The 12,031-nt window shown below is 48.0% G+C and overlaps 1 protein-coding gene across 2 annotated transcripts in view; it reads left to right on the forward strand.

Moving 5' to 3' along the window:
• The window catches only part of SHROOM3 (shroom family member 3), a 191,286-nt gene that overhangs the window by 94,997 nt on the left and 84,258 nt on the right, over positions 1 to 12,031 (forward strand). The window contains exon 1 of one of the 2 annotated variants that reach the window (XM_081960339.1): positions 8,971 to 9,030. The exons of the other annotated variant lie outside the window; for it this stretch is intronic. The gene's annotated coding sequence lies outside the window, so the exon portion shown is untranslated. Of the gene's footprint in view, positions 1 to 8,970; positions 9,031 to 12,031 lie in introns of those variants that run through there. 2 annotated transcript variants of the gene reach the window in all.

Here is a 12,031-nt window from a genome sequence, read left to right on the forward strand (position 1 = left end):
CAAAGAAGAGGGAGTCAAACTATTCTCCAAGGCACCTGAAGGTAGAACAAGAAGCAATGGGTGGAAACCAGGGGTGGGTTCCAGCAGACACTACTGCTGGTTTGCTTGTGGGCACACCGAGCGCACTTGATACGCACTGTGCATGCATGCACAGTACAATAAAAATTGTTCTGCATATGCGCAGATGCAAAATACTAGAGAACCGGTTCAGGGGTGTGGCAGGCCTGGGTCACTGTCAGTTCCACCGGCCCAGGCTGCCAAATCACTATCAGTTAGGCCGAACCAGTCCAAACCGGTAGGAACCGACCACTGATGGAAACTAAGCAAGGAGAGAAGTAACCTAGAACTGAGGAGAAACTTCCTGACAGTTAGAACAATTAATCAGTGGAACAGAAGTTGCCTCCAGAAGTTGTGAATGCCCCAACACTGGAAGTCTTTAAGAAGATGTTGGATAGCCATTTGTCTGAAACGGTATAGGGTTTCCTGCCTAGGCAGGGGGTTGGACTAGAAGACCTCCAAGGTCCCTTCCCAACTCCGCTATTCTACTCTTCTACTCTACTCTACTCTACTCTACTCTACTCTACTGTTAGCTATACTGTGCGGTGCTGTGCTGTGCTATTCTATTCTATTCTACTCTACTCTACTCTACTCTACTCTACTCTACTCTACTCTACTCTACTCTACTGTTAGCTATACTGTGCGGTGCTGTGCTGTGCTATTCTATTCTATTCTACTCCACTCTACTCTACTCTATTCTACTCTACTCTACTCTACTCTACTCTACTCTACTCTACTGTTAGCTATACTGTGCGGTGCTGTGCTGTGCTATTCTATTCTATTCTATTCTATTCTACTCTACTCTACTGTTAGCTATACTGTGCGGTGCTGTGCTGTGCTATTCTATTCTACTCTACACTACTCTACTCTACTCTACTCTACTCTACTGTTAGCTATACTGTGCGGTGCTGTGCTGTGCTATTCTATTCTATTCTACTCTACTCTACTCTACTCTACTCTACTCTACTCTACTCTACTGTTAGCTATACTGTGCGGTGCTGTGCTGTGCTATTCTATTCTATTCTACTCCACTCTACTCTACTCTATTCTACTCTACTCTACTCTACTCTACTCTACTCTACTGTTAGCTATACTGTGCGGTGCTGTGCTGTGCTATTCTATTCTATTCTATTCTACTCTACTCTACTGTTAGCTATACTGTGCGGTGCTGTGCTGTGCTATTCTATTCTACTCTACACTACTCTACTCTACACTACTCTACTCTACTCTACTGTTAGCTATACTGTGTGGTGCTGTGCTGTGCTGTGCTATTCTACTCTACTCTACTCTACTCTACTCTACACTACTCTACTCTACTGTTAGCTATACTGTGCGGTGCTGTGCTGTGCTATTCTATTCTATTCTATTCTATTCTATTCTATTCTATTCTACTCTACTGTTAGCTATACTGTGCGGTGCTGTGCTGTGCTATTCTATTCTATTCTACTCTACACTACTCTACTCTACTCTACTCTACTCTACTGTTAGCTATACTGTGCGGTGCTGTGCTATTCTATTCTATTCTATTCTATTCTACTCTACTCTACTCTACTCTACTCTACTGTTAGCTATACTGTGCGGTGCTGTGCTGTGCTATTCTATTCTATTCTACTCCACTCTACTCTACTCTATTCTACTCTACTCTACTCTACTCTACTCTACTCTACTCTACTGTTAGCTATACTGTGCGGTGCTGTGCTGTGCTATTCTATTCTATTCTATTCTATTCTACTCTACTCTACTGTTAGCTATACTGTGCGGTGCTGTGCTGTGCTATTCTATTCTACTCTACACTACTCTACTCTACACTACTCTACTCTACTGTTAGCTATACTGTGCGGTGCTGTGCTGTGCTGTGCTATTCTACTCTACTCTACTCTACTCTACACTACTCTACTCTACTCTACTCTACTCTACTGTTAGCTATACTGTGCGGTGCTGTGCTGTGCTATTCTATTCTACTCTACACTACTCTACTCTACTCTACTCTACTGTTAGCTATACTGTGCGGTGCTGTGCTGTGCTATTCTATTCTACTCTACTCTATTCTATTCTATTCTACTCTACTCTACTCTACTGTTAGCTATACTGTGCGGTGCTGTGCTGTGCTGTGCTATTCTACTCTACACTACTCTACTCTACTCTACTCTACTGTTAGCTATACTGTGCGGTGCTGTGCTGTGCTGTGCTATTCTATTCTACTCTACTCTACTCTACTCTACTCTACGGTTAGCTATACTGTGCGGTGCTGTGCTGTGCTATTCTATTCTACTCTACTCCACTCCACTCCACTCCACTCTACTCTACTCTACTCTACTCTACTCTACTCTACTCTACTGTTAGCTATACTGTGCTGTGCTATTCTATTCCATTCCATTCCATCATACTGCTAGGAGGCTTTTCTTTCCAGAAAGATCTCGGGAGGAAGGAGAACTAAGATGCTAGCCCCGTGTCTGGTACTTTGGGAGCCACTCTTGCAGGGAAATTTAGATAATTGAAGCTGATCTATTGATTGAGGAAATAATATCAGCCATTGCCACTGCCATAAATTAAACCCTGTCACGGCAAATGGAAACAGCCAGACCAGAATTCAAATGGGGGATGAACTTTGCGACCTCGGGAGCGGTGCCAGCTTTGTGCCTGAGCAGGAGCCCATGATTAAACGCTAAGGACCCTGCACAAAACTTACTTGTACCCCCCATTAGTCAACACAAAGGAAAACCCCGTAAATTGAGTTCGGAGCGGTCGGGAGGGTTCACCTCCTCGCTGCGTTTACTTAAGTCCTTGCTCAGCATCTGGCTTGACCTATCGAGATACACACCAGTTGTGTCCTCTGGCGTAGAATTCATCCATTTGCCTAGACCTGCCTTTGAGGCTGGGTCTCTTTTCTGTGTTCTTCCAAACCTCTGCTTTTAACAGAACGACAGAGTTAGAAGGGACCTTGGAGGTCTTCTAGTCCAACCCCCTGCTCAAGGAGGAAACCTTCTACCCTTTTAGACAAATGGTGGTCCAAACTCTTCTTAAAAACATCCAGTGTTGGAGCATTCACAACTTCTGGAGGCAAGTCGTTCCACTGATTAATTGTTCTCACTGTCACAGAATTTCTCCTTAGCTCTAAGTTGCTTCTCTCCTTGATTAGTTTCCACCCATTGCTTCTTGTCCTGCCCTCAGGAGCTTTAGAGAATAGCTTGACTCCCTCTTCTTTGTGGCAGCCCCTGAGATATTGGAAGACTCCTATCGTGTCTCCCCTACTGCTTCCTTTTATTAAACTAGACATACCCAATTCCTGCAATCTCTTCTTAAAAACCCCCAGAGGCACCCATAACATCCGCAGGCATGTTTTAGTTTTTCAAGATTCCGCTTCTGAAACTATGTCCAGGCATGTCTCCACTCATAAAGCTCTTTCCAGTGACTTATAGAAGCTTTTGACCCTACAAAAATATAGAGAAGGCTGAGGAGCAGGAGGAAGAGGAGGAAGGAAATCACATTTTGCAATTGGAAGGAACCACAAGGCAGCGGTGGGTCTCACAGAGGTTTACTACTGGTTCGCCCTTCGTGCGTACGGTCACATTGTGAGCCTGTGCACATTCCACGCATGTGCGTGGCCTTCCGTGAATGTGCTTTGCTCGTGCGCGGGGCTTGTGGGCATGCAGGCAGCTTTGAAAACATGGCTAAATGGGACGGTATAGAGCAGGGGCAAGTGGGCAGGCCCACCCGCAGGCCATTATTACCAGTTTCCCTGAACCAATCTGAACTGGCTGAATACTACCTCTGCCACAAGATTCAGTGAGTCCAACTTTCTGCAATTTGCAAATCGATGATTTCTTTTAATCGGATTTGTTTTTAAAAAATGTTATCAAATTTATTTTAATAAAATGCTTTTGGTGTAAAAATCTACCTAAATATAGTTTTCTATTTAAGATATGTTAATAATTTAGTTGATTCGGCATGAAATGGAGCTGAGTTACAATACAATACAACACAATAGCAGAGTTGGAAGGGACCTTGGAGGTCTTCTAGTCCAACCCCCTGCCCAGGCAGGAAACCCTATACCGTTTCAGACAAATGGCTATCCAACATCATCTTAAAGACTTCCAGTGTTGGGGCATTCATAACTTCTGGAGGCAAGCTGTTCCACTGGTTAATTGTTCTGTCAGGAAATTTCTCCTCAGTTCTAAGTTGCTTCTCTCCTTGATTAGTTTCCACCCATTGCTTCTTGTTCTATACTCAGGTGCTTTGGAGAATAGGTTGACTTCCTCTTCTTTGTGGCAACCCCTGAGATCTTGGAATATGCTATCATGTCTCCCCTAGTCCTTCTTTTCATTAAACTAGACCTACCCAGTTCCTGCAACCGTTCTTCATATGTTTTAGCCTCCAGTCCCCTAATCATCTTGGTTGATCTTCTCTGCACTCTTTCCAGTCTCTCCGCATCTTTTCTACATCGGGGCGACCAAAACTGGATGCCGTATTCCAAGTGTGGCCTTACCAAGGCATTATAAAGTAGTATTAGCACTTCACGTGATCTTGATTCTATCCCTCTGTTTATGTAGCACGAGGCCGTATATTCTGCAATATTTTACATTTTTGGTGAACTCATTCAACGAATCCGAGCTCTGCAAGCTAAATAGGAAATCTTGATTTTGTTTGCGAATAATAATATTAATTATTCTGACTGCCAGCAAGAATGAGTCCTTAACATTTAAAGAGCACCTGGCATCTCAGATCCATATATGGCAGCGCCTGTGAGCGGGCATCCTCTTGCCTATTGCCCATCACGTCCCTCACCTTATTGTGTCACTGCCACCATCACCAGCCGTCCCATTAAAGCGAATGGGACTGTCGGTGATTCAACACCAGGTCCGAGGAGGAGCTGCTGCGAGACCAAAATGACAGTTGCTCTTTAAAACTTATGATTTAAATCAAGTTGATTTAAATCAAATCCACCCTGATACTCGGAGAAAAAGCTAGCCCAATCTTCTGCTTGTTATCACAAGAAAAACGATTGGAGGGTACAAAGCGCTGGTTTTTGTAATTCTCGTGTTATTAAAGGAATCCGTGAGCGTACCGAACTGGGGAGGGAGTCGTTTCCCTTTTAGTGCAACATAACCTTTTATGAGCAATGTTAGGATTTTATTTCCAATCATCAATGTTGTATTTGACCTGCTGTGTTTCATTCGGCGGTAGCTGGAATAAAAGGGAGACGTAAAGACTTCCATTCTCCCGTCTCATCCATCCCGCAAAGTAAATTAATTCGTTTCAATTGTTGCATTTCGCACGTCATAAAATAAATCTAGTTTTTCTCCTTGCTCGGAAAGAACTGGTGAATTTTTCCTCTTGCAGAATTTGGGTCATCTTGGCCCATCAGGAGAAAACGATTGCTCGTTTGCAAGGAAGTAAAATAATCCAGGACATTATAAATGTCGTTTTTTTGTTTTTTTTTACAGAGTTAACTTTGTTACGGCCTTTATGCTGTTGTAGTAACTACGGTAGTAATGTACTGTACAAGAAATTTTGCAGATATTTGGTAGGGTAGATATTTGTGTGTGTCTTACCACAGTATTTTAGTGAAATTGAGTGATTAAAAGATGCAGAAGTAAATACATCAGTGGCTAAAAGCAGTGGAAGTAATACGTAGCTCATACATCTTGAGTGCATTACCCAGACCAGGGCTTGGCAACCGCATGTGGGAGCCGCATGTGGCTCTTCCATCCCTCTGCTGCGGCTCCCTGTCGTCAGATGTGGGATGTGTTGTCGGTCAGCTCCACAATTGATAGAACTTTCGGTTAGGACAGGTAGAGGAAAAAGGACCCCACACTAGGAGGAGACTCTATGGTGGGGGAACCGGACTTCCGGTCAGGAGAGAAAAAAGGATGCCGCGCTAGGAGGAGACTCTATGGTAGGGCAACTGGACTTCCGGTCAGGAGAGATAAAAGGACACCACACTAGGAGGAGACTCTATGGTGGGGGAACTGGACTTCCGGTCAGGAGAGAAAAAAGGATGCCGCGCTAGGAGGAGACTCTATGGTGGGGGAACCGGACTTCTGGTCAGGAGAGAAAAAAGGATGCCGCGCTAGAAGGAGACTCTATTGTGGGGGAACCGGATTTCCTGTCAGCAGAGAAAAAAGGATGCCGCACTAGGAGGAGACTCTATGGTAGGGGAACTGGACTTCCGGTCAGGAGAGAAAAAAAGGATGCCGCACTAGGAGGAGACTCTATGGTAGGGGAACTGGACTTCCGGTCAGGAGAGAAAAAAAGGATGCCGCGCTAGGAGACTCTATGGTGGGGGAACCGGACTTCCTGTCGGCTTCAGAATTGAATGGGTGACTTCTGGTTAGGACCTTTGTGGCTCTTTTGAGTGTTGCTGACCCAGAGCAACGAAGTACAGATAATCTTCGACTTACAAAAGTTCATTTAGTGACCGCTGAAAGTTACAACGGCACTGAAAAATGGTACTTATTACTGCTTTCAACACTTATGACCGTTGCAGCATCCCCAAGGTCACGTGATCCAAATTTAGATGTTTGGCAATTGACTCATCCTATCTATAACGGTTGCAGTGTCCCGGGGTCATGTGATCCCCTTCTGTGACCTTTTCTGGCCACAATTGTTAAATGAGTCACTGCAGTTAAGTTATAAGGGTTACTTAGAAATAAATGGCACATCAAACTTTCTTAGGGTTCAACCAGGCTGCTGGTGGGTCCCTACCATGTGTCTCACATTCTGTCTCAGTCCCCAGTGTTCGGGGTTCCTCTCTTTTGCTAAGTCAGGGGTCAGCAACCTGGGGCTCTGGAGCCACTTGTGGCTCTTTTGTCCCTTTGCTGTGGCTTCCTCTCACCGGTGAGCTCCACAATTGATAGGGCTTTTGGTTAAAATAGTGCTGTGGCCCACCAGGGGAGTTGGCAGCGGATTCGGACAGTGAGGAGGTTGGGGAGGAACATGGGCCGGTCCTGGAGTCTGGGGAAGGCTCTGATGAGGGCTCTGTGTCGGAGGCAGAGAGGGGGCCAAGGCCGTCTGACAGTTATCAGCTGCCTTTGGAGGCAGACATCAGTGAGGCAGAAGAACAGCTGGAGCCTGTTCCCAGTGTGCGCATGCGCAGAGTTGCCAGACGAAGGGAACAGCTAAAGAACAAGGGTCGACTTGGGAGTGAGGCCACAGGTGGACGATGAATGGCCCCTCCCAGAGGAAATAAAAGAGGAGGAAAAGGGGAGTGGAGTTTGCAGGAGACAATTACTTCGCTTAATTGGTTTGTGACTCTCTGAGATTCCTGGCCAAGTTTGCAGAGATCAGCCTGGCAGCTCTACAAGCCAGATAAGGTCTGTGACTGTAAATCCTCCCTCAAAAGACTTTGCTGGGTGTGAATGAGCAGAATTCACAGTCAATTAATAAAAGGGAAACCTACGTCAGAGCAGACAAGTAGAGGAAAAAATACACCGTGCTAGAAGGAGACTTTATCGTGGGGGAACCGGACTTCTGATCGGTAGAGGAAAAAGGACGCCATGCTAGGAGGATACTCTATGGTGGGGAAACCAGACATCTGGTCGGTTCCAGATTTGAGGGGGGGGGGGGGCTTCTGGTTAGGACCATGGTGGCTTTTTGAGGGTTTAAGATTGCCAACCCCTGTGCTAAATGAATGTGCCCTTCCTGGGTTGCAGTGCCCAGGAACTGGGTTCACGCCATCGCTTTAAGCCTCCAAGAGACCCACAGAGCAGGGGTGAAATCCAACAGGTTCTGGAGAACCGGTAGCAGAAATTTTGAGTAGTTTGGAGAACCGGCAAATGCCACCTCTGGCTGGGCCCAGGAGTGGGGATTTTGCAGCATCCTTCCCCTGCCACACCCACAGAACCAGTAGTAAAAATATTTTGAATTTCGCCACTGCCACAGACCCAAGGTGAGTTGTGTGAATCCAGGGGTGGAACTCAAGTGCCTCACCCCACCAGGCAGTCGTTATCCAGGGTTGTGTCGGTTTGTGCAAAAGGATCCTATAACCGCCCAGAAATAGTTTGTGCAAGGGATGCCCACAACTACCCAGAAACTGCCAGGGATGCCTGCAACCAGGGAGGAACCATTTGTGCAAGGGATGCTCCCCAGAAACCATTTGTGCAAGGGATGCCCACAACCACCTCCAAACGCTTGTGCCAGGGATGCCCACAACCAGCTACAAACGCTTGTGCCAGGGATGCCCACAACCACCTCCAAACGCTTGTGCCAGGGATGCCCACAACCACCTCCAAACGCTTGTGCCAGGGATGCCCACAACCACCTCCAAACGCTTGTGCCAGGGATGCCCACAACCACCTCCAAACGCTTGTGCCAGGGATGCCCACAACCGCCCAGAAAGCGCTCGCTCGTGCCAGGGGTGCAGGCCACCATATACCGGCTTAGCCTTGCGTCTTTTTTCTCAAGGGCTTCTCAAACGGTTCAAGGATGCGCAGCGCCCACCCACCCCACAACACACACACACACACACACACACACACACACGCAGAGGGGGAGTGAGCAGACGTGCCGCTACACCCCTCCTCCTCCTCCCCCACCCCCTCCCCTCCCCTCCGGCGGCTTCCAGAAGCCTGCGCAACCACAACCCAACGCGGAAGGCGCGCCTCCTCCTCCTCCTCCTCCTCCTGCCGCTGCCCGGCGCGGCGAAGTTGGCTGGCGCGCTGGCCATTGAGATGCAAATCCCGGCGGCTGGAGCCAATCCGCCGCCCGGCCGCCCGAGGCGGGATTACCTGGACGGAGGGAGGCCCGTCCCGCTCGGCTCCCCGCCGGCCAGCCCCAGCCCCCCCGCGCCCGGCCCCGCCAGCTCTCCGCGCCGGCTGCCCAGCGGGGCCAGGCGGCTTCTTCCCCCGGAGCCTCGCGGCTGTAGCTCAGCTGCCGCCGCCGCCGGCTTGGCGCCCGGCGGGATGCGGGGCAAGTGCTGAACTTGGGCGGCTGCGGAGGAGAGAAAGCGGCGCGCCCGGACGGCCGGAGGGAGCGGTGAGTGGCGGCGCCCCGCTTGCGCCGGCTCGGCTTTTCCCGGGGATCGGAGCGGAGGACGGAGGAGAGCAGCGCGCCCGGCTTGGCTTCCCTCCGCCTCCGCCTCTGCGCCGCACTCCCGGCTTCAACTTTGCGGCCTCTTCTCCTCCTCTTCCTCCTTTCCTTCCTTCCTTCCCTTTCTCCTTCCTTCTTTCCTCCCTCCCTCCCTTCTTTCTCACCCTCCTCTCTCCCTCTCTCCTCCCTCCATCTCTTCCTTACTTTTTTCTTCCCTCCCTTCCCTTTCTCCTTCCATCTTTCCTCCCTCCCTTCCCTTTCTTCTTTCCTTCCTTCCTTCCTTCCTTCCTCCCTGTACTCCTTCCTCCCTTTCTCCTTCCTTCCTTCCCTCCCACTCTCCTTCCTCCTTCCCTCTCCTTCTTTCCTCCATTCCTTCCTTCCTTTTTCTCTTCCCTCCCTTCCTTCCCTTTCTCTTTCCTCCCTCTTCTTTCCTCGATTTCTTCCTTCCTTCCTTCCCTCTTACCCTCCTCCCTCCCTCTCTCCTTCCTTCCTTCCATCCATTTTCTTCCCTCCCTCCCTTCCCTTTCTCCTTCCTTCTTTCCTTCCTTCCTCCCCTTTCTCCTCCCTCAATCCCCCCTCCCTCCCTCCCTTCCTTTTCTCCTTCCTTCTTTCCTTCCTTCCTCCCTGTTCTCCTTCCTTCCCTCCCTTTCTCCTTCCTTCTTCCCTCCCTCCCCCCTTCTGCAGCCTTTTCCCTCTGCTCAGCCCGACCTTGTCCAGCCCTCCAACCCGGAGCCCCCCCGACGGCAGCGGGTGCAGAAAAAAAAGGAGGCGGGTGGGCTTTTCCGCGGGACTCCTTCGCTTTCTCTCTCCCTCTCCCTCCCTCCTCTCTCTCTCTCTCTCTCTCTCTCTCTCTCTCTCTCTCTCTCTCTCTCTCTCTGCTCCCTGGGTCTAAAGGCTACCCTTTCAGCCCTGGGTCTGGGGTCTCTGCGGCGGTGCTCCCCCTCCCCGTCTTTGGCTCGGTTGCAGCAGAAGTGGCTGGGACTCTGGAGGGGGGGGAGAGGTCAGAGGGCTGCTTGTACCTTTCCCCCTTATTAAAAAGCATTTTCATTAATCGGAAAAAGTGCCATCAAACCCCTTTTGATTTTTTTTTTCAGGTGGGGGTCTCCCTCCCTCCCTCTCTTTCTTTCTCTCTTTCTCTCTCTTTCTTTATCTATCTATCATCTATCTATCTATCTATCTATCTATCTATCTATCTATCTATCTATCTATCTATCTATCTATCTCTATCTGGAATTACTTCAGAGTAAAGAAAAAAAAAACCTACCAATCTTTACCGTCTGGAGGGCACATTTTTTCCTGCTTCCGCGTACACTCAAATCCTGCCATTAAAAAAAAAAGGAGCTCATAAAAAGTCGGGGAAGGGAAGCCTTTTGGTTCCTGCAAGATCTCATACCGACCCACCAGGGATCTTTGTTAAAGGGGTGGGGGGAACCAAGCAAACTGTCACCCACCATTAAAATGTTGACCAGCTGTCTTTTATTTTGCTTGCTGGTTTGTTTCAGCTTTTAAAAACTGGGTCTGTTTCAGGAGAGGAGGCAGACTCAGTATATTTTCCATGCATCGCTGGGCAGTCCAAATGTGAATCTTATTTATTTTAATAGGTATTAAATATATATATACCTATTAAAATAAATAAGATTCACATTTGGACTGCCCAGCGATGCATGGAACATAGATGATAGATAGATAGATAGATAGATAGATAGATAGATAGATAGATAGATGATAGATGATAGAGAGTGAGTTAAGGAAAAAAGTATCTTTTTTTAAAAGTAAGAATAGGTCATAGGCATTGCCAAATGCATTTCTGAAATATATTTTTTCAATGTACAGTTATCCGATCTGGCGTGATTCAGTCTCGGGGAGCGTAGCTAAATGTTGTTACGCTGCCTATAAATTAGGAAGACTTTTATTATCCACCGACTAAAGGCCTCACCGATCGTAATATTTTATCTTGCCTCGTTTTTTTTTTAAACTTTATTTTTAATGGGTTTTTTGTTTGCAATTATGGTCAGCGTAAAAAAAAAAATGAGGTCCATTCATTCGTTCGTTCGTTCGTTCATTCATTCTTTCGTGTGACTTGAAAATCCCAGCCCAATGTACTAACAAAGATGGCAGAATTGGGGTGTGTGTGTGAGAAAAACCCGTGTGGAAAGGGCTACGGTGAGAGTTGTATGTTGTATGTTCTCCAGACAAAGGGGTTTGGCCAGTTGGACCTCCAAATTCCCCCTAATCTTTCTACCGCAGCCTCTGATTCTAAAGCTTTCATCGTTCTTAGAGGTTGCCTAGCTATGAAATGCACGGGATGGGGTGTGCATGGGTGTATGTGCGTGCATGTAGCATGCACCCAGGCTGCAGATGGCGTGTCATGCTACACGCCTACTGCAGGTGCCAGAACCGGATTAGAGATGCAGATGTGGACTTTAGCACAATGGAAGCATCTTCAGGTGCGGGAATTCTTCCCTTCAGCCTTCTTCAAGACCTTCCCTGCTAACGCGGATACGACTTCAATGTGCGGCGTTGGCTATTGTGGCGTGAACAGCAGCCCAACCCAGCTATGGCTGCCATTCTCTGCCGGTGATATATGGCACAGGGCTTTATTGCCTAGTCTACGGAGCTTGGAGATGGGCTATTCGGACGCCATCTCTAACCGGTAATAAAGCTTTAAAAGTGGCTCTGGACAAACGCTACGTTCCCAAGGATGACCATTTACGAAGATGGTCACGACGGAGAGGGATGAGAGAAAAGATGTAGGCGTTGGTTTTCCCCGTTTTTGGTTTTAATTGCTTGATTGCTTTTCCAGCTTTGTTTCAGGAACTGAAGGTGACATGCCTTCCTAATGCTTTTTCCTCCAGAACAACCGCCCGGGGAGCTTGGTTGGGCTGGCAAAGACATTCAGAATCAGAATAGAGCTGGAAAGGGGCATTGGAGGTCTTCTAGTCCAGCC

This window comes from Natrix helvetica (genome assembly GCF_964273705.1).
Source record: "Natrix helvetica genome assembly, chromosome: 7".
In the NCBI taxonomy this organism is placed as follows: Eukaryota; Metazoa; Chordata; class Lepidosauria; order Squamata; family Natricidae; genus Natrix; species Natrix helvetica.